The 18,970-nt window shown below is 44.7% G+C and overlaps 1 protein-coding gene across 3 annotated transcripts in view; it reads left to right on the plus strand.

The window, feature by feature from the left end:
• The window catches only part of Caln1 (calneuron 1), a 439,729-nt gene that overhangs the window by 320,003 nt on the left and 100,756 nt on the right, over positions 1–18,970 (plus strand). The window lies entirely within an intron of this gene.

Consider the following 18,970-nt stretch of genomic DNA (forward strand, 5'->3'; position numbering starts at 1 on the left):
TGAACCAGTGAGCTTTCCTGGAAGTTACTTACTGGCATATGGATGAGGGGTTGTTTCAGAACCAGAACTGACTTTAAGGAAGCCAAATCATAAAAAACAAAACAAACAAAAAACAAACAAACAAACAAACAAAAACATCCCCGCACAGGTGAAAGCTAGGACCCCTGAGCACACTGCAGAATTGTAGGCAGCTCAACAGGTTAGACCATGCCTTTTGCAGGCAGTTTGTCTGAAGGTGTCTCTCAGAAGTCCTTACAGCTTACTTATATGCCTGGGAGGGGAGAAGACTAGCTAGTTTCAGGGACTTCCTGAAGCTATTGAATTGTTTATTTCCTGAGCTTAAGGAGCTTCGGTAGAGGGTGGGGTGTTTTGCCTCCACTTGGTCCATCCAGTTGTTGTTTCATCTCCCTGGAAGGGTCTTGTGTCTTTAGGAGCTTCCCCCTTAAAACATCTTGTTGAATCATTTCTCTAATATCCTGTGTCTTAACAAGCTTTCCTCCAAGAGGTATGGTTTTATCTCAGAAGACAGTACTGTACAGCATCATTGCATCTACGATATGAACAATAGAGAACGCTTACAGCAGAATGCAGATCTCAGAAGGTGCACCCGTCAAGTGCTTAGTTTTTAAAAAATATGTTTTATTTACATTTACTGTGTGTGTGTGTGTGTGTGTGTGTGTGTGTGTGTGTGTGTGTGTGTGTTGGGCAGTGTTGGTTTAAGCTTTTGGAAATCAGAGGACAACTTACTGGAGTTGGTTCTCTCTCTCTCTACCATTCAAGTCCATGGGATGTAAGTCAGGCCATCTGGCTTGGCAGGAGATACTGTTACCCACGGAGAGATCACAACAGCTCCATATATTTTCTTAAATAATACACTGTTGTGTCTGGGGGGGGGAGGATAGCTCAGTTGCTAAAATTCCTGCTGAACAAGCATGATGGCCTGAGTTCAATTCCCAGCACCCACATAAATAAATACATGGCTCATGACCATGTTAGCAGCCACAGCCCTGGGGAGGTAGAAGCAGGTCGATTCCTGAAGCTCACTGACCAGCCAGCCTAGTCTACTTTGTGAGTTCCAGGATAGTGGGAGGGCATCTGTCCTATTTAACTTTAGTTGTTGATTTGGCACAGCCTGGAGTCACCTGAGAAGGGAATCCCAATTAAGGGATTGCCCAGATTAGCTTGGCCTAAGCACATGTCTATAGTAGGCTGTCTTGATTATTAATTGATGCTGGAAGGCCCAGCCCACTGTGGGCAGCACCATTGCCTGGGTAGGTTGTCCTGGGATGTATAAGAATATTCCTTGTATGATGGTGTGTCCCTTTAATACCAGCATTGTGGAGGCTGAGGCAGGTGGATTACTCTGAGTTTAAGGCCAGCTAGCAGGATATAGGGAAAACTTGTCTAAAAAAAAAAAAAACAAGAAAGAAAGAAAGAAAGAAAAAGAAAAACAGAAAAACAAACAAACAAAAAATTAGCTTAGTAAGAACTAGCTACCTAACTAGCAAGTAGCATTCTTCCAAGGTCTGCTTCAAGTTCCTGTCCTGACTTCCTTAATGACTGCCAGTCACCTGGAAGGGTAAGCCAAATAAAATCCTTTGCTACCCCAAATTGCCTATGGTCATGGTATTTTACACAGCAACAAAATGTAACTAGAACACTGTTTCAAACAAAAGTTGGATAGTACCAGAAGATACAGCATACATGTTTGTCCTCTAGTGTCCACATACATGTGTGCGCGCACGTGTGTGTACACACACACACACACACACACAGATGGCACAGCATTCATGACCCCCCCTCCCTCTCCTCCTATCCCTCCATCACAGAAGGTGCTTAGAAAGCTTCCTGGGTCCACATCCTTTGATGAGCCTACAAATCACTTGTTCCTGGTCACCTTGGTGACAGCTGGTTCTTGATTGCTATATAGGAATCAAATTAAGAGAGTCAAAATGCCTGTCAGTCACTGGCGAGCGCGCCTGTGAGGGAGGTGCAAAGTCAAAAGCTATTTCATATTCAACACAGAGTAACTCATTAGAATTCATTAATCTCACTACATTGGAAATGGATGGCTTTCTCCCTGAAGGCCTTTAATCTCATCTGACAATCTTGTCTGATGTCGTTTATCAAAATACTAGCAGAGAAGTAGTTACGCCTTGGACCAACTTATTACATTTTGTTTGTGCATGTGAACTTATGTGTACATCTATGTGGAGGCTGTAGGATATTTCTGGGCATTCCTTAGGTGTCCATCTTGTCTTTGAGACTGAGTCTCTCATTGGTTAACCACTGGGCTAGGCTAGCTGGCCAGTGAGCCCTAAGGATCCTCCTGCTTCTGCCTCCTAGGTACTGGGATTATCAGCATGCCACAATGCCAGACTTTTTACTTGCATTTTAGGGATCAAACCCCAGTCCTCATGCTGGCAAGGCAAGCACTTTATCACCTGAGCCATGTACCCAGCCCTTGATCATATCACCTGGAATCCATAAATGTAGCTGAATGCTGTCGTTAGGTTTTTGTCTATGTACCCCTGGGCTAAAGGGTTAGGAGTGATACAGTGATTCAAATATCCCTAGGTCCATATATTTGGAGTTCATTCAGTATGTTTGTTGGATACATTTGTGGGAATTAAAATTTGTATTTCTTCTATTGAGATTAAATGAACGTGGTCAAATGGTATAAGTTCCCAGAACCTCCTTATCACCATACATGCCATGGGGAGAATAGAAAGCCCCAAAAGGAGTATAGTTGTTGGGACTGAGCACATAATAAGTGCTCAGTAAACATTCGTAAACATTCGTTGGCTTTGAGCAGTTCTTATGAACCCATTAAAACAAAGTGGGATATCCTGGCTTTGTTTCTTAAATTTCTTTCTTATTCCATTTTTATGTGTATGTGGCGCATGTTTGTGTACACTTATATGCATGTTTTCCCATGGTGTGGGGGTGCTTGTATGGGTGTGTGTGTGTGTGTGTGTGTGTGTGTATGTGTGTGTGTGTGTGTGTGTGTGTGTGTGTGTGTGTGTGTGTGTGTAGGCTCAGGGTTGATGTCAGCACTCACAGTCACTTTTCCCGTATCCTTTGATGCAAGTTTTCTTAATCAAACCTGGAGCTCACCAATATGGCTAGTTTTGCTAGCTAGCATGCTCTGGGGAGTCTCTTGCTGCCAGGGCTTGAACCACAGACAGGCCACCATGACTACCCAGCACTGACATCATTTTCTGGAGTTCTGAACCCCATCTCCATGCTCAAACTGCAAGCACTTTACCACTAAGTCGTCTCCATAGCTCTCGTTCTGACTTTACATTTACAGAATTGCCAACATCTAGCATTTCCTGTGTGGACGATTTCCAGGGGAGACTGTGGGGGGCAGCACGGAGGCTGTGGGGGGGTAAGCTGGGCTCATGCATTCTGTCACTTCCCAAGGACACAGTCAAAATCCAGTCTTGGATTTTTTAAAGATCTATTTTCAGTCTTAATTATGTTTATGTGTATGAGCACATGAGTGCTGCCCTCAAGGCTAGCAGATCTTGAATCCCACTGTAGTTGGAGCTGCAGGAGATTATGAGCCACCTGACATGGGTGCTGGGAACTAAACCTGGGTCCTCTGTGAGAGCAGGAAGCACCGTGAACTGGAGAGCAGTCCCTTTGGCTCGTTCATTATAGACGTGCGCTTCAGTTCTCGTTTGTGCTTTGGTATTGTTGCTCACTTCTCTGCTCTGGTTCTAGTGAGGTTATCATACTTAGGATATCTGTGGTGATGTCTCAATATATAAAGTGCTGGCTGAGCAAACATGAGGATCCGAGTTCAAATTATCGGTACCTTAGCACTTAAAAGTTAATTAAAAATTAAAATGAGAAAGCCTGGAGAGATTGTGTGTGCCCGTAACCTCAATGCTGTGCAACATAGACAGGCAGACAGATCCTGAGGGCTTGCTGTCACCCCCTCTAGCCAAAATGACAAAGTTCAGTGAGAGAGTCTGCCTCAGAGAATTAGGTGGAGGGCCAGTAGGGTGGCTCCATGCATAAGAGAGCTTGCCACAAAACCCAGGCAAGCTTGATCCCTGAAACTCACAATGGAAAGAGAGAAAAGACTTCTGGAAGTTGCCCTTTGACCTCTACTGTGGCACTTGTGTCCACTCACACACATGCATTACACACACACACACACACACACACACACACACAAATGATAAGTAACAATAAAAATAGAAAATAAAATGGTTGAAAATTAAGGTACAGAAATGACTGAAGAAGACATTCTAATGTCACTCTCTGAACTCCACATGTACTCACATGGTGTCTAAACCAGCACACACAGGTGCATGCATATGTGTGTGTATGTGCATGTGAGGTTGCTCGCATGCATGCACGCGTGTGCACACACACACACACACACACACACACACACACACACACACTCACGGATATCTTTAGTGCCTTGTTTGCTTGTACTGGGAATGCTAAGCAATCCCAACACAGCCTTGGCATCTAGGCATTCAAGCTGGCATGAAATTGGCTGTCAGTTTTGCATAACCTATCAACTCAGGTCCCTGGCGGCGAAGGGAGCGATTTTGAAATCTCAGGTCTGGCTGCTTAACTGTGCTTTGTAGAATTGTGCATGGTGGGGCTTGTGTGCTCTCATCTGTAGGGAGTGCTTGCTTCCAAGGAGCATTTCCTTCTGTACTCTTTATTGAAAGTGTCGTGAGCTTTATTGCCTAAGTGTTAAAGCACAAGGACAAAGTGGGAAATCACCCGAACCGCCTTCCTCAGAGTGTCTTAGTGCCTGCTTATTTCCAGAGGGCAAAGAAGGGCAGCTTGGTTGCACGGGGGATGGGAATATTTCAAAAATACAATCCCTGAAACTCGGGCTGCAATTTCATTTCTTAAGGGCTTAATTCTAAAACAGTTGGAAGAATTTCACTGTGCTGTTTTTCCCCCCTAGTTGTTGTAACATAATAAAGTCAGTAAGTGTTTGCGTGACCAAAATAAGTTAGTTTGCTATTTGAGATTTACTCATAGGTGTAAAGAACCGTGACAGTGAATTTCAATTGGGAACTTGACTGGGTTAAGATATGCCCACGGGGTGCTAAAGAGATGGCTCAGCCGCTAAAAGCATATATTGTCCTTCTAGAGGACCCAAGTTCAATTCCCACCACTCAGATTAGGAGGCTGACAACTGCCTGTAACCCCAGCTTAAGGGGAGTCCTATGCCACTCACCTCTGCTGGCACCTGCATTCATGCACTTACCTACACACACACACACACACACACACACACACACACACACACGCACGCACACGCACGCACACACGTAATTTTAAAACTCTTTCAAAATAGAAAAAATCCTAGAGCATTATTTAGGCAAGCTGTTGGGTATGTCTTCGGGGGTGTTTCTAGAGAGGGTTAACTGAAGAGGAAAAACCCTTTCAATGTGGGCAACACTGCTCCATGAAGTAGAATTCGGAGCTAAATAAAAGAGGGAAAGGGGAAAAGGGCCAGAGTCCTCCTTTCGATGCTCTCTGGTTTCCCAACATGTGAACATGCAGCTCCCCTTACCCCCTCCCGCCCCCATTCCTCTACAGACATCATTAGGCTGTTCTCTCAAACTGTGAGCCCACATGGTCCCTTGAAGTTGCTTCCTGTCGCTATTTGGCCATAGTGATGGAAAAAGTGACTGAAACAATAACCATGAACTCTTGGGATTAGAAGAACCTTTTATCTATATGAATTTTTATCTTACTTAAAGTGTTGTTTTAGTTTTAATTAGTATGTGTTTGTACCTGTGCCTCTGTGTGTGGCTTTGTGGGCATGAGTACAGGAGAGTCCCAAAGAGAGCATCAGATCCCCTGGAGGTGGAGTAGTAGGCAGTCATGGGGGACCCACCCACTGCCGGCACTGGGAACCGAACCCAGATCCTCTGCAAGAGCAACAAGTGCTCTTAACCACTGGGCCAACTTTCCAGCTCCATTTAAAAATTTTGTCTTCTAAGTGACATTTTATGAGGCTCATCAGAGCCTGCATCTCTGCCTTCCCTGAGAGAACACACTGCATCTGAGTGGTGCCCCATTAGAAATGCATTCCCGAAAAGAACTCACCTGGTCCTTGACAGTCTGCAATGTTGAGCCTCGCTTCTAACCCAGTAGGGAAAGTCCTGTCTATCTGAGCATCTGTGAAGTATCTGAAGATGGCAGTCACGTCTGCATGATCTTTGCTACTTAGTGAGACACAATTCCATGGTCTTCTGTTTCCTGGATAAGTCTTTTCTTCCGGTGCTGTTTAGTCCTTATTCCTCCCAAAGAGAAAAGCCTGAAAATGAATAAAACATGTTAGATGCAGCATTGTGGCAGGCTTTAAAGTATTAGCATCATGGCTCCAACTCTTATTATGCTTGTCAGGTGAAGGTGCTCTTGTGATTGCTTTATGTATACATTTACTTGGTGATGTATGCTACATCTTATTAAGAAACACTTAGTCTCAGAAGAGAACATAGATCATGTTGAGATGAAACAGTTTGTCAGCGCGAAATCAGGCCAAAAAGCAAAGAGAAGCCGGGGGCATGGCTCGGTTGATTGATAGAATGCTTGCCTAGCAGGAAGCCTTCCTCGGCATGGCATGTACCAGACATGGTGGTGCATGCCTGTCATCCTAGCACTGGGGAGGGGGAATCAGGAAGATAAGGGGCTCAATGTCACCCTAAGTTACAGAGGACACCAAGGGGAAAATTAGCATCCAATCTGCTTTTCAGACTACCATCGCCCAGCCTTCCAAACACGTAGCAGAAGGGGACCCTGACCAGTTCATTCAAAGGCTGCCAAGAAAAAAATCCCCAGAAGGCAATAGGAGAGTAGTTTTCCACTGCTCAGGATGTTGGTTTGTGGCTGTACGTGAAGGGGAAACAGTTCATTATGGTATTTCGAGATACAATTTCCGAAATTCACCATTTTAGGAGGAGATCAAATTATCTGTGTTTGCAGATGATGCGATTCTCAATAGAGAAAACCCCAAAGGCCCCACCAAAAGACTATCAGAGCCGATGCCTAAATTCTGTAAAGTACGGGGTGCAAAATCAACACTGAAACAAAAGTCACTGCTTGCTTGGAGAGGCTCATGGGGGTAGATCTTTCTGCTTTCCCAGAAGACCTGAGTTCAATTCCCAGTACCCACATCCAGCGGCTCACACAAACCTGTCAGTCTGTTCTGATCTCTCAAGAAACTTGTACATACACATACACACACACACACACACACACACACACACACACACACACACACACACACGGTGGGGAAGAAAGCTTTTTAATGGTCCAAGAACAAACTTAGTATGGAAGAAATCATGCAAGAAAGCTCAAACTGGGCATGTGCGCATGGTGGTGGTACATACCTGTGATTGTACCCTTGGCACAATGAGGCAGGAGGGTTGTGTTATTTGAGATCAGTGTGGTTTATTCTAGGCTGTTGATGTTTGAATGTAAGTTCACAGATGTGTTTGAACACTGGGTTCCCAGTTTAGGAGGTATTTTGTTTTTTTTTTGTTTGTTTGTTTTTTTTAATCAAAATCTCAGTCATTTGGGTGCCGGGGCAAAAGCCTGCTAGCTCAGAGAGGCAGAAAGGGCACCCAAGTTGATCTTCCTCCTCTGCCAACGTCCCAGAAGCCCTCCTTCCCTACACCATCTCAAACCAAAACCTTTCAAACTCAGTGTCCCTCCCTTTTGCTTCCTGTGTGTTTCTCTTTCCATCCTCCTGACTCCCTTGACTCCCTCTTACTCTCTATGGTTTGGGATTTTTTTTTCCTGTCAACTGGTTGCTTGTTCTGCCTTTTAACCTATGGTTGACTTTATTTAATCCTGTTTACAATCAAACAGAAAGCTCTCAGATTAAAGGTGTGTGCTAGGGCTAAGCCACACCACTAGAAACTGATTTCCCCCCCCCCTCCCAGTAAATAAAGCAGTCCTAGTGCCATCAAATATCCTGCAACAGGAAGGGTTGCAGAATCTCTAGGATGTGGAGCCTTGTGGAGGAAGTATGCCATCGGGGGTGGGTTTAGAGGTTTATAGCCTGCTCTCGTGTCCTCGTCTCTGTCTTCTTCCTGGGCACAAATGGATTGTGATCGCTAGGTTTTCGTCCTCTTGCTGTCATACCTCCCCTGCCCGTTGCCACATCTTCATCATCATGAGACTCTGTCTCTCTGGACCTGTGGACTGAAACACACCCTTCCAGCTCCACGCTGCTTTTTTGTCAGGCTGTTTAATCACAGCAATAGCAAATATACTAATATATTAGAATTAGACCCAACCAGGGTCAGAGTAGGACCTTGTCTCGAAGAAGAAGCAGCAGAAGGAGGAGGAGGAGAAGGAGGAGAAGAAGAAAGAAGAAGAAGAAAGAAGAAGAAGAAGAAGAAGAAGAAGGAGAAGAAGGAGAAGAAGGAGAAGAAGGAGAAGGAGAAGAAGGAGAAGAAGGAGAAGAAGGAGAAGAAGGAGAAGAAGGAGAAGAAGGAGAAGACGGAGAAGAAGAAGAAGAAGAAGAAGAAGAAGAAGAAGAAGAAGAAGAAGAAGAAGAAGAAGAAGAAGAAGAAGAAGAAGAAGAAGGAAGAAGAGGAAGATAACCAAACTAAAGAAAAACCTGTGTCTACTGTAAGATGTCATGCTCTGTTCTTCGTTTCCAGAACTCCAAAGGCAGCAAACAGAGCTGTGTCAAGAAACACAGCCCAGAGGGGTTGGCAACCCAGGACCCATGATAGTAGGAAGATGACAAGTACGGAGGTGCAAGCAAGGACTGAGGATTCCTTGCAACGGTCTCCTAGGGGCTTCAGTACAAATGTGAACATAATCCCCTGTGTGTTTTAGGGCAGAAAAGAGATTAGGAATCACTGGCCTGTGGGAAAGACTCCCAGGGTAGAGATCTAGCCAACATTTTCCACAAATCTAACTCTTACATCCTAACACTGAGCACAAATAGGTTCTATTTATAAAGGCATCCTGTAGGTAATTTTCTATTAAGGTTTAATTGTCTGTCGTCCTGGTGTGTGTGTGTGTGTGTATGCATGTGATTTTTTTTTTTTTTTTGAGACAAGATCTTAAAGTAGCCCACATTGGTCTCGATTGGCTATGTAGCTGAGGATGACCTTGAACTTCTGATCCTTCTGCTTCTAATTCCTAATTTCCTAGTGCTTCAACGTTTTTACAGTGTTGGGGATGGGAGCTAGGATTTCATGCCTGCTAGGCAAGCATTCTACAAACTAAGCCACGTGCCAGCCATAATTATCCATATTGTGAACAGGAAATGTGAGCTCTGATTCCAGACCCTCATCTGCCTTCTTCACCATTCTGTACCCAGATTCTAGCACAGTGTCTGCTGTCAAGGAATGAGAATTCTTCAGTTACCTTAAATAGTAGATGGTAGAATTGGTGTGACAATCAGTTCCAAGGTTAGTGACAGGTGATGATGAGAACATTGTGTAAAGTAAGAGACTGTTTCCTGTTTTCTTTCTTTTCTTTTTAAAAAGATTTTATTTTTTTTAATTCTCTCTCTCTCTCTCTCTCTCTCTGTGTGTGTGTGTGTGTGTGTGTGTGTGTGTGATTCTCTGGTACCTTCCCTCAATGCTATGAAAACCTTTGCATGAGAGCACTTGCCTTCATATAACCCACAGAGGTGTCCCAAACCCATGTTCAGCCCAGCGTCAATCTGGAAATAACCCAGCAACAGATGGTGGTACAGTCACACGATGGATTTTGATGGACCAATGAATAAGATGAACTACTAAGGAAGTGCAAGGTACATTGGAACAAATAGCATTCAGTATCACCTGATCTAACACCCCCACATCTAACGGTACCCTGGTAGGTTTGAAGAAAAAGTCCTACAGTGAAAATGAGAATTCTCCACTGTTCCCTTACTCAACAGTAACAAGTCCACAAAATCAGCCTGATTCACTTCTAACTCACCTCCTTTAAATTTTATCCACGTGCTAAAGGCGACAGTTACTTAGAAGATAGACTGATGTACCTTTTAAGTCACAGATGCTATGATTTGTGAGCTAAGGACGGTGCACTGTCAGTGCAGGTGACAATAGCAGCCTGGGAATTTCACAGTGGGGTGGAGGAGTGGCGAGGTTTGGGAGCCACCATCTTTATATGGGTTATGGAAAGGGGAGATACTTCATTTTTGAGTTTCCTACAACCAAAGAATGTGTTTGTTTTATATTGAAAACTTTCTTGTCTCTGCTTTTTTTATTTAATTTCTTCATGATTCCATCTTTAAGGGTCTTTTTTTTTATTCTTCAACAACCCTTTACTTTTTATTTTAAAATTTTGATTCATTTTACATACCAACTACAGTTCCCCCTTTTTCCCCTCCTCCCAACACCCCCTACCACTGCAACACAACCCCACCTCCACCTCAGACAGTATAAGGCCTTGCTGGGAAGTCAACAAAGCCTGGCACATTAAGTTGATGCAGGACCAAGCCCCTCCCTGCCTTTTAAAAATGTGTGTGTGTACCTCTAACGAGTACGGGTTTTTCTGCCCGCCGTCTGGTCTTGTCCTGCCGCGGTCGCCAGCCCCAAATAATGCACAGAGACTCTGTATTTGATATAATGCTGTTGGCCCATTATTTGTTTCTTATAGGCTAGCTACGTCTTAAGTATTAACCCATTTCTATGTATTTTTACGTGGTCTCTTTACCGGGGAGTGAGACAGGCATCTGGTCTCCCCGGTCTCTTTATGTTGACTCCTCCTTACTACTTTTTCTTTTTTCTTGTTTTTTAGTCCCTCCTATCTTTCTTTTTTATTGGCCAACAGTGTTTTATTTATTAACCAGTATGAGAAACATATACAGAATGACATCTCCCATCATGTACCACTTGCATACAGATGTTGGCAGAGGCAAGAAAAGGCTGTCAGATCTTATAGTCAGTTGTAAACAACCCAGCATGGACACTGGGAACCAAACCCAGGTCCTCTGCAAGTGCAGGAAGCATTCTTAACCAAGGAGCCACTTCTCTAGCCCAATTCTTTCTTTCTTGAATCAATAATTAGATTCTTATAGTCAAGGAGGAAAACATTAGCCTGGTACATGGCTCTCGTATCCAGGCATTGTCTTTCACTGAGATTAAAAACAAAATGATTAATTTCTAAGTCTCAGGATCTTACTTAGCTTACACCATTCTCCACCGATTCATGAAGTTCTGTGTAAGGGGGCAGTAGGAACAAGCTGTCATAATAATAATGATGATGATAGATGCATCTCTGGGTTATTGCGTGCCTGCTCATTCTGAGTTACTTGGTACACTCAGAACTTTAAATTAGAATAACACAGAACAGTAATGTTCCAGCACCCACACTTGCAATCTTCCCCTCGATTCCTGCTTCTCCCTCACAGCTTATGCATGTGTCCCCCAGCCAGCCCCCCCCTCCCCAGAGGGTTCTGGTCTGTTACTCACATTCAGGAGCACACACAGCTCAGCCCACACTGTCACAGTTACAGCCTCTCACTTGCCTGCTGTGAGATCTCTGAGGGTGGGGGTGGAAGTCGGGGCTAGCCAGGTGGCAGACCGCACATCTTGCCTTTCGCTTGAGCCCTGTGACGGTTATTTTGATGGTCATCTTGATTGCAGTAAGAAATGCCTAGGGGACACCTGAGACCCACTGTCTTGGTTAGGGTTTTTATTTCTATGAAGAGACACCACGACCATGGCAACTCTTAGGCAGAACACACTTCTTGGGGATGGCTCGATTACAGTTTCAGAGGTTCAGTCCGTTATCGTCATGGTGGGGAGCATGGTGGGGTGCTGGCAGACGTGGTAATGGAGCTGGGAGTGCTACATCTTGACTTCATTGAGTGAAGCTTGAGAAAAAAGATCTCAAAGCCTGCTCCCACATTGATGCACTTCCTCCAACAAGACCACACCTCCTAATAGTGCCGCTCCCTTTGGGGGCATTTTCTTTCAAGTTGTCATACCCACTTTTGGTCCCTTCTGTGAGGCTTTCTCCATGAGGTTTGAAGAGGGAAGACACCAACCCCTCAGTGAGGTTGGCACCATGCCATGGACTAGGATCCCAAACTGCATCCAAGGGAAGACAGGTGAACTGTACACAAGCAATGCCTACTCTGTGGTCCCTTGAGATGTGAGCAAGCAGCCCCATGCCCTCACCACCAAGCTCCCCTACCATGATCGACCTTGTCTCACCTGGGACTGTGAATCAAATGAGCCCTCTCAGATGCTGGAGGGATGGCTGGCTCAGTGCTTAAAAGTGCTGTCCCACCATCACGAGGAGTGGAGTTCAGACCCCAGCACCCACATAATTTGCTTGGTCCCCACAAGTACCCAAAACCCCGGCTCTGATGAGGGGTTTACACAGGGGGATCACCAGAGCTTCCTGCCTTCCATCTTAGCTTAGATGTGAACCCTGGACTCAGGAAAGAAAGCTGCCTGAGAGGACTAGATGTAGAGCGAAGGAAGAGGGCCATCCTCTGGCCTCTGCACATAAGCACAGGCATGTGTGCCCACACACCCACAGACAGACAGACACGCACACACACACACACAATATCACATGTATGTAACATATATATGTGTGTGTGTGTATATATATATATATGTGTGTGTGTGTGTGTGTGTGTGTGTGTGTGTGTGTGTGTATCAATTTAAAGATGTAAGAGTAGACGGGTGTCTATCTGGGAAGATGAAGATGATGTAGCCAGAGGGGCTGGGGGACTGCAGAGACATAGGGAGTGGCTATACAATGAAAGTGTTCAGTATATGTATGAAATGTCACAGTGAAACACATGATTCTTTACAGTAAATGTACACTAAGGAGAAAACACACCTAGTTGTTCATAAGGATGAATAAGATGGATTTTAAAATAGTTTTTTAAAAGAAGTGTTTGTTTTAGTTCATAGTTCAAGGCGAGGCCGGAAGAGGGCATCATAGGACTGGATTGGACTGCCATGTGGGTACTGGGAATTGAACTTGGGTCCTCTGGACAGATAGTGATCTTCCACATTGAGTGATATCTCCAGTCTCTGAAATGTCTTGTACTAGAAACCCCATCCTCAAGCACTTAAGAAGTTCCCTCGAACTTCTTAGACCTCTTCTCCCACCCTACAAAAGTCTTTGCTGATGCATTCTAACCTACAAGCGTTTCCCATCTCCCTCTCTCCTGGCCATTCATTTCCACCCTACCCTTCATTAGTTTTCTTTGGAGCTCGTTTGCATCGATTGTAATAGGGAATTGCTTTTCATGAGTTTATTATTCGGGTCCCTTTTGCTAAATGGTAAGAAAACTTGGCAATCTTTATGGCAGTGGTCTCATCTAAGCAAATGAGGTGCAAAGTCCACCTCGTGACTATTTCCCAGAGACACTATAAGAAAGAAACATAATAACAGATATAAAAATGCATCAGAAATAATGGAAAGTGCTGCCGGAGCATGAAGTGTTCATCCCACCATCGTCATTACTAACGCAGAAGGCTCTTGCTCCTATCATATTTTAGCTCCTGTCTGCTCTTCTTGCATTTAGAGAGGAAAGCTTAAATATCTCCTTGAATACCAACAAATGGGGTAGCTGAAAGGGTGGGGTAGCTGAAGGGATGGAGTAGCTGAAGGGGTGGGGTAGCTGAAGGGATGGGGTAGCTGAAGGGGTGGGGTAGCTGAAGGGGTGGGGTAGCTGAAGGGATGGGGTAGCTGAAGGGATGGAGTAGCTGAAGGGGTGGGGTAGCTGAAGGGATGGGGTAGCTGAAGGGATGGAGTAGCTGAAGGGGTGGAGTAGCTGAAGGGGTGGGGTAGCTGAAGGGATGGGGTAGCTGAAGGGATGGAGTAGCTGAAGGGGTGGGGTAGCTGAAGGGATGGGGTAGCTGAAGGGGTGGAGTAGCTGAAGGGGTGGAGTAGCTGAAGGGGTGGGGTAGCTGAAGGGGTGGGGTAGCTGAAGGGGTGGAGTAGCTGAAGGGGTGGGGTAGCTGAGGGATAGTGGGTGTAGATCAGGGGACTGTCCTAAGTGACCGCTGGCAAGCATTTTATAGGTGGGGTCTGGTGGGATACTGAGATGGAGTGTTGTGGATAAGAAGTTTATTAGGAGAGTTATGAATATCATGGGTAGGCAGAACAACAGAATGTCGGGGACTGTGAGAAGAATTCCGGCCCCAGTACTGCAGGAGATGGTATGGCAGGGGCTCTAAGGAGCGAGAGTTGGGAGTCCCTTTTGTTCCCCCTCCCCCATACAGGGTTTCTCTATGTAGCTTTGGAGCCTATCCTGCCCCCTTCCCCCATACAGGGTTTCTCTGTGTAGTTTTGGAGCCTATCCTGGCACTCACTCTGTAGCCCAGACTGGCCTCGAACTCACAAAGACCAACCTGCCTCTGCCTCCAGAGTGCTGGGATTAAAGGCGTGTGCCACCACCACTCAGCAGGGGTCCCTTCTTATAACACTGACTTCGCAGCAAGAGGCAGGGAAGGGGTGGGGAGCAAGATTTGTGGCCAGCAGTACCCTTTGGTGGAAACTCACTTTCCCTAGTGGAAAACTCTCACACCTGGGAGTCTGTTAGCTACTGAATCACAGACAATCTATAAACACCCTAAGAGAGCCCCAGTGAGGGATTGTTGGCATGTGGACATAGCTGTTGAGTTGTTAATTGAGGCGGGAACGCCCACACTGGCAGCATCATTCCCTAGAGAGGAATCCCATAGGTGTGGGGAAGGTGAATTGATCACCTGCATGCATGCAAGTATTGGTTACTCTCTACCCTTGCCTGTGGACATGATGTGACTAGTTGCCCATGTTTCTGCTTCTTGCCCTCCCCCACAATGGTGGACTAGAACTGGAGTTAGGAGTCAAATAAGGTCTTTCTCCCTTTAGTTGCTTTTGTCTGGGTGTTTTGCCACAGTCACACTGTATACAGAGAGGGTTGTATAAGATTGTAATAGACCTGGAAAGTTCCTGTGACTGACTGACATCATTCATACCCATTATAATACTGCATCATTTCTGTGTCTCTTGGTGCTGGTATAAACAGAGCCACCAAACCACCAGCAGTATGCAAGCATAGGGCACTTAGTTATGCATAGCACACAATTCTTGGTAATTATAATAAAAGATTCTGTTGCTACTTTATATTTGCTATACTTTTATTGTTATTTCAGAGCATATTCCTTCTACTTAGCAAAACTCATAAACATTTACTGTAAAGCAGTTATGCTACTATGCCAGCAGCTGCCTCACACAATCTGAGCTTACAGCCTCTCTTGATCATGTTGAGAGGCCTCGTGGAGTAACTGACTCACACCATCTGGGTTTCTGAGTTTGCTTTATGATAGCCCCACAGTGGTGGATCCTCCCATCGTGGCATTTCTCAGAATGTATCTCCATTGTTCTGTGATGCCCGTCTGTTTCCAAAGCACATTACCCACCTCTTAGGAGAGTTATTGGGAAGATAAAAATGCCATATTAGATGTGAAAGTACAGCAGAAAACTCAAAGTGCTCTGGAAGAATGTATATTCAAGTGTACAATAGATGCTCACAAAAGCCTCATATAAAACAGGGTAGAAAGGAGGGAAAGGGGGATTTAATATGAGTTGTGCTGGTAGCAGTGGATTAAACAGCATGGGGCATAAGGCTGCATGAAGAACAGAAAGATAACTGAGATGGTGAAAGTAAACTTTTGAGTGCCCACTAGTTAGGGCCAAAAGCACATCAAAATGAAAGAGAAAAGCACTCAATGCATCTATGAAATGTATGAAGAAAAACAAATGAACCAAAGGAAGGACTAGAGAAGTAGTTCAGTGGATGAGAGCATTGGCTGCTTTTGCAGAGGATCCAAGTTCAATTCCCAGCACCTGCTCTTTCTGAAGACCCCACTTTGGTTCCCAGCACCCACATCAGGAGACTCACAGCCACCTGTAACTCCAGCTCCAGAAGCTCTGATGCCCTTTTCTGGCCTCTGAAGACATTGCACTCATGGGCGCGCACACACACACACACAAACACACACACACACACACACACACACACACACACCACTATGCATGTGTGGAGGACAGAGGACAGTTGGAAGATTTTGGTTCTCTTCTTCCACTATGTGGGCTCCTGGGAATATACTCAGGTCATCAAGCTTGGTGGCAAGCATCTTTACCTAGAGAGCCATCTCTCTAGCCCTGACATTAGTGATTATTGCCTGGTGTAATTAAACTGTTATCCACTAGAACCCAGTATATGCCAGACAGATTTCAGGTACTTGGGAATGAGATAGGGCAAATAAACAACATAGAAACAATATTACTAACTCATAAGTACCATGGCAGGAATCAAACAGGGTACCCCAGGATGGTGTGATGATTAGAGGATGCTTAGGATTGGCTGTTTAGTGCAGACTGTTGGGAAAAGGTGTTTTGTCTGGGAATCGCTAACAGGATAGATATGACTTTATTAAGAGTGGCAGGGAATGGCCTGTGTGCAGAAGGAACAGTGAATATGGGGTCTGCATATGACTTCTGACTGCTATGGCAAAACACCTGGGAAAAAAATGACTTAAAGAAGGAGGTTTACATAGAGTTGGATGCAGCACAGACTGCATGGTGTGTCTGTTCAAGAAACTCCCAAGCATAGCTGGTGTCCCGGTTAGTTTTTATTCTCAACTTGGCACCACCTACTGTCATGCTTAGATCAGACTGACTGGTGGACATGTCTGTAGGAGGATTGTCTTAATTGTTAATTGATGTAGGAGGTCCCAGGCTACCGTGGGTAACACCATTCCCCTGGCAGGTTGTTCTGGGCTGTTTAAGAAAGCTAGAAAAGCATGAGCTGCTAAAAAGCAGCACTCCTCCATTGCTTCTGCTTCAAGTTCCCTTTTGAGTTCCTGCCTTGTTTTCCTCAGTGATGGAGTGTGACCTATAAGATGAACTAAATGCTTTCCTCCCCTAAGTTAATTCTGGTCACTGTGGTTTTTATTTTACCACAACAGAGTGAAACTAGAACATCTGGGTATAGCACATATGGGTCACCCTAGCCCTTGGGGCACTTAGGCAGCAGTTTGAAACAAGCCTGGACTACATAGCAAGACCCTGTTTGAAAAACAGGAATGCAGAAAAGCTAGCTCAGTCTGTCCGAATGTTGGCCCTTAAAACCAGTGACATTTCTGCAGAAATGAGTTACCAAAAAGCTCACCAAAGAGGTGAATTGGACCGTGTAGGGCCATTTGCACTTGAGAATGTAGCTAATTATAACTGTATCATGAAAACACAATTAGAAGGCGACACGATTTGTACAGAGAATTATAGGTGAAGAAAGGAAAAAGACTTCCAGGACAATTTTCCTCATTTTTAATTCCAATTATCTTTTTAGAGTTTCCAGAAACAGCTGTGACTATAGTTGCTGGTGAGAAAGTCTTAGGCTTAAATTTCTGCTCTAATTCTTATCACTAGTTCTTAAGAGTTTGAATATGAAATGTCCCCCCACAGGCTTGCATGTTTGAACACTTGTTGTCCAGCTGGTGGCGCTGTTTTTAAAGGTTTTACAGCCTGTTTTATATGGGTGTAGCTGGAAGGCATGGGAGCATAGAGAGCCTAGAGAAGGAGCTTGGGTATTATAGTTCTGCTTGGTTTCTGGTCTGAGTTGGCTTCCTAGTCAGCCACTGAGATGTGAACAAGCAGCCTCCTGCTCCCACTGTCACAGCCTCAAGCTGCTCCAGTTATCCTGCCTTCCTCAGCATGATGGGATGGACTGTGAGGCAAGATAATTTTTTTTTCTTTTGTTTTTTCAAGACAGGGTTTCTCTGTGTAGCCCTGGCTGTCCTAGAACCAGGTTGGCCTCAAACTCACAGAGATCCACTTGCCTCTGCCTCCCAAGTGCTGGGATTAAAGGTGTGCCATCACCTGGCAACAAAACAAATTCTTCAACTAGATTGCTTTACCCAATTTCTTGGTTTAATTTTAGTTTTGAATTATGTGTCTGTGTGTCTCTGTGTGGGTATGTGCACATGCATTCAGGTGTCTGCAGAAGCCAAAAGACAGTGTCAGGTCTCCTGGAACTGGAGTTATATGTGTTTTTAAGCTGTTCAGTGTGATTGCTGGGAACTAAACTCAGTTTCCCTTGAAGAACACTAAGTCCTCTTAACCACTAAACCATATTTGCAGCCTCTACCCAGATATTTTTAACAGTGCAACAAGAAAAGTAACTAACAGGTTCATGTTGTAACTAAACTACACTGTATTTTTGCATATATTTACTTATTTGTGTGTATGTGTGCACGCACATGTACACACATACACTGGCACACATCTACTTGTATGTGTACACCCTGGTGCATGTATGAAGGTCAAAGGACAATTTGGGGAAATCATTTCTCTCCTTCCATTGGATAGATCCTGGAGATTGTCAGTCTTGGTGACCAAGCACCTTTATCTGGTAAAGCATCTCAGCCACTTGAATGATACTGTATTTTAACTTAAGCAAGTTAATTCTGGTATGATGGCTTAAGTTCCCAATAGGTCACATGAGCTGCGAGGCACACATCCTGGCAGAGGCATCATGCATTATACTAGACACTCAGCAAAGGCTTGTCGTGCACTAGACCCATAGCCACACCTCAGGTGTCAGAGGAGTAAAATAGGCACTTCTTTGACCATCCCATATAACACTGTATTTGATATCAGTAAGCCCAGCTGTGGACTATTGAGTAATCCCCCCTTATTCTAGTCAGATTGTTTTCCATCTTATAGGGGGAATATAGCTCTGACAGGCTTTGTCCTAAGACAGGTGTCAAAAAATTACCTGCTCATAGAAAAAGTTCCTTAGCCTCTGGATATAAGGCAAGACCTAAACCCAGGCTTCCTTCCTCATCATTGCTATTTTTATATAAATTGGATTTTATTATTCAAGTCTCTTTGCAAACAGATAAAAATAGAAATGTATGAAGATCCCCTGACTTCTCTCCTTTGGAAGGGCTCCCCTACCCCCACCCTCTTGTTAGGTTGTTCA

This window comes from Phodopus roborovskii, unplaced genomic scaffold (assembly GCF_943737965.1).
Source record: "Phodopus roborovskii unplaced genomic scaffold, PHOROB, whole genome shotgun sequence".
In the NCBI taxonomy this organism is placed as follows: Eukaryota; Metazoa; Chordata; class Mammalia; order Rodentia; family Cricetidae; genus Phodopus; species Phodopus roborovskii.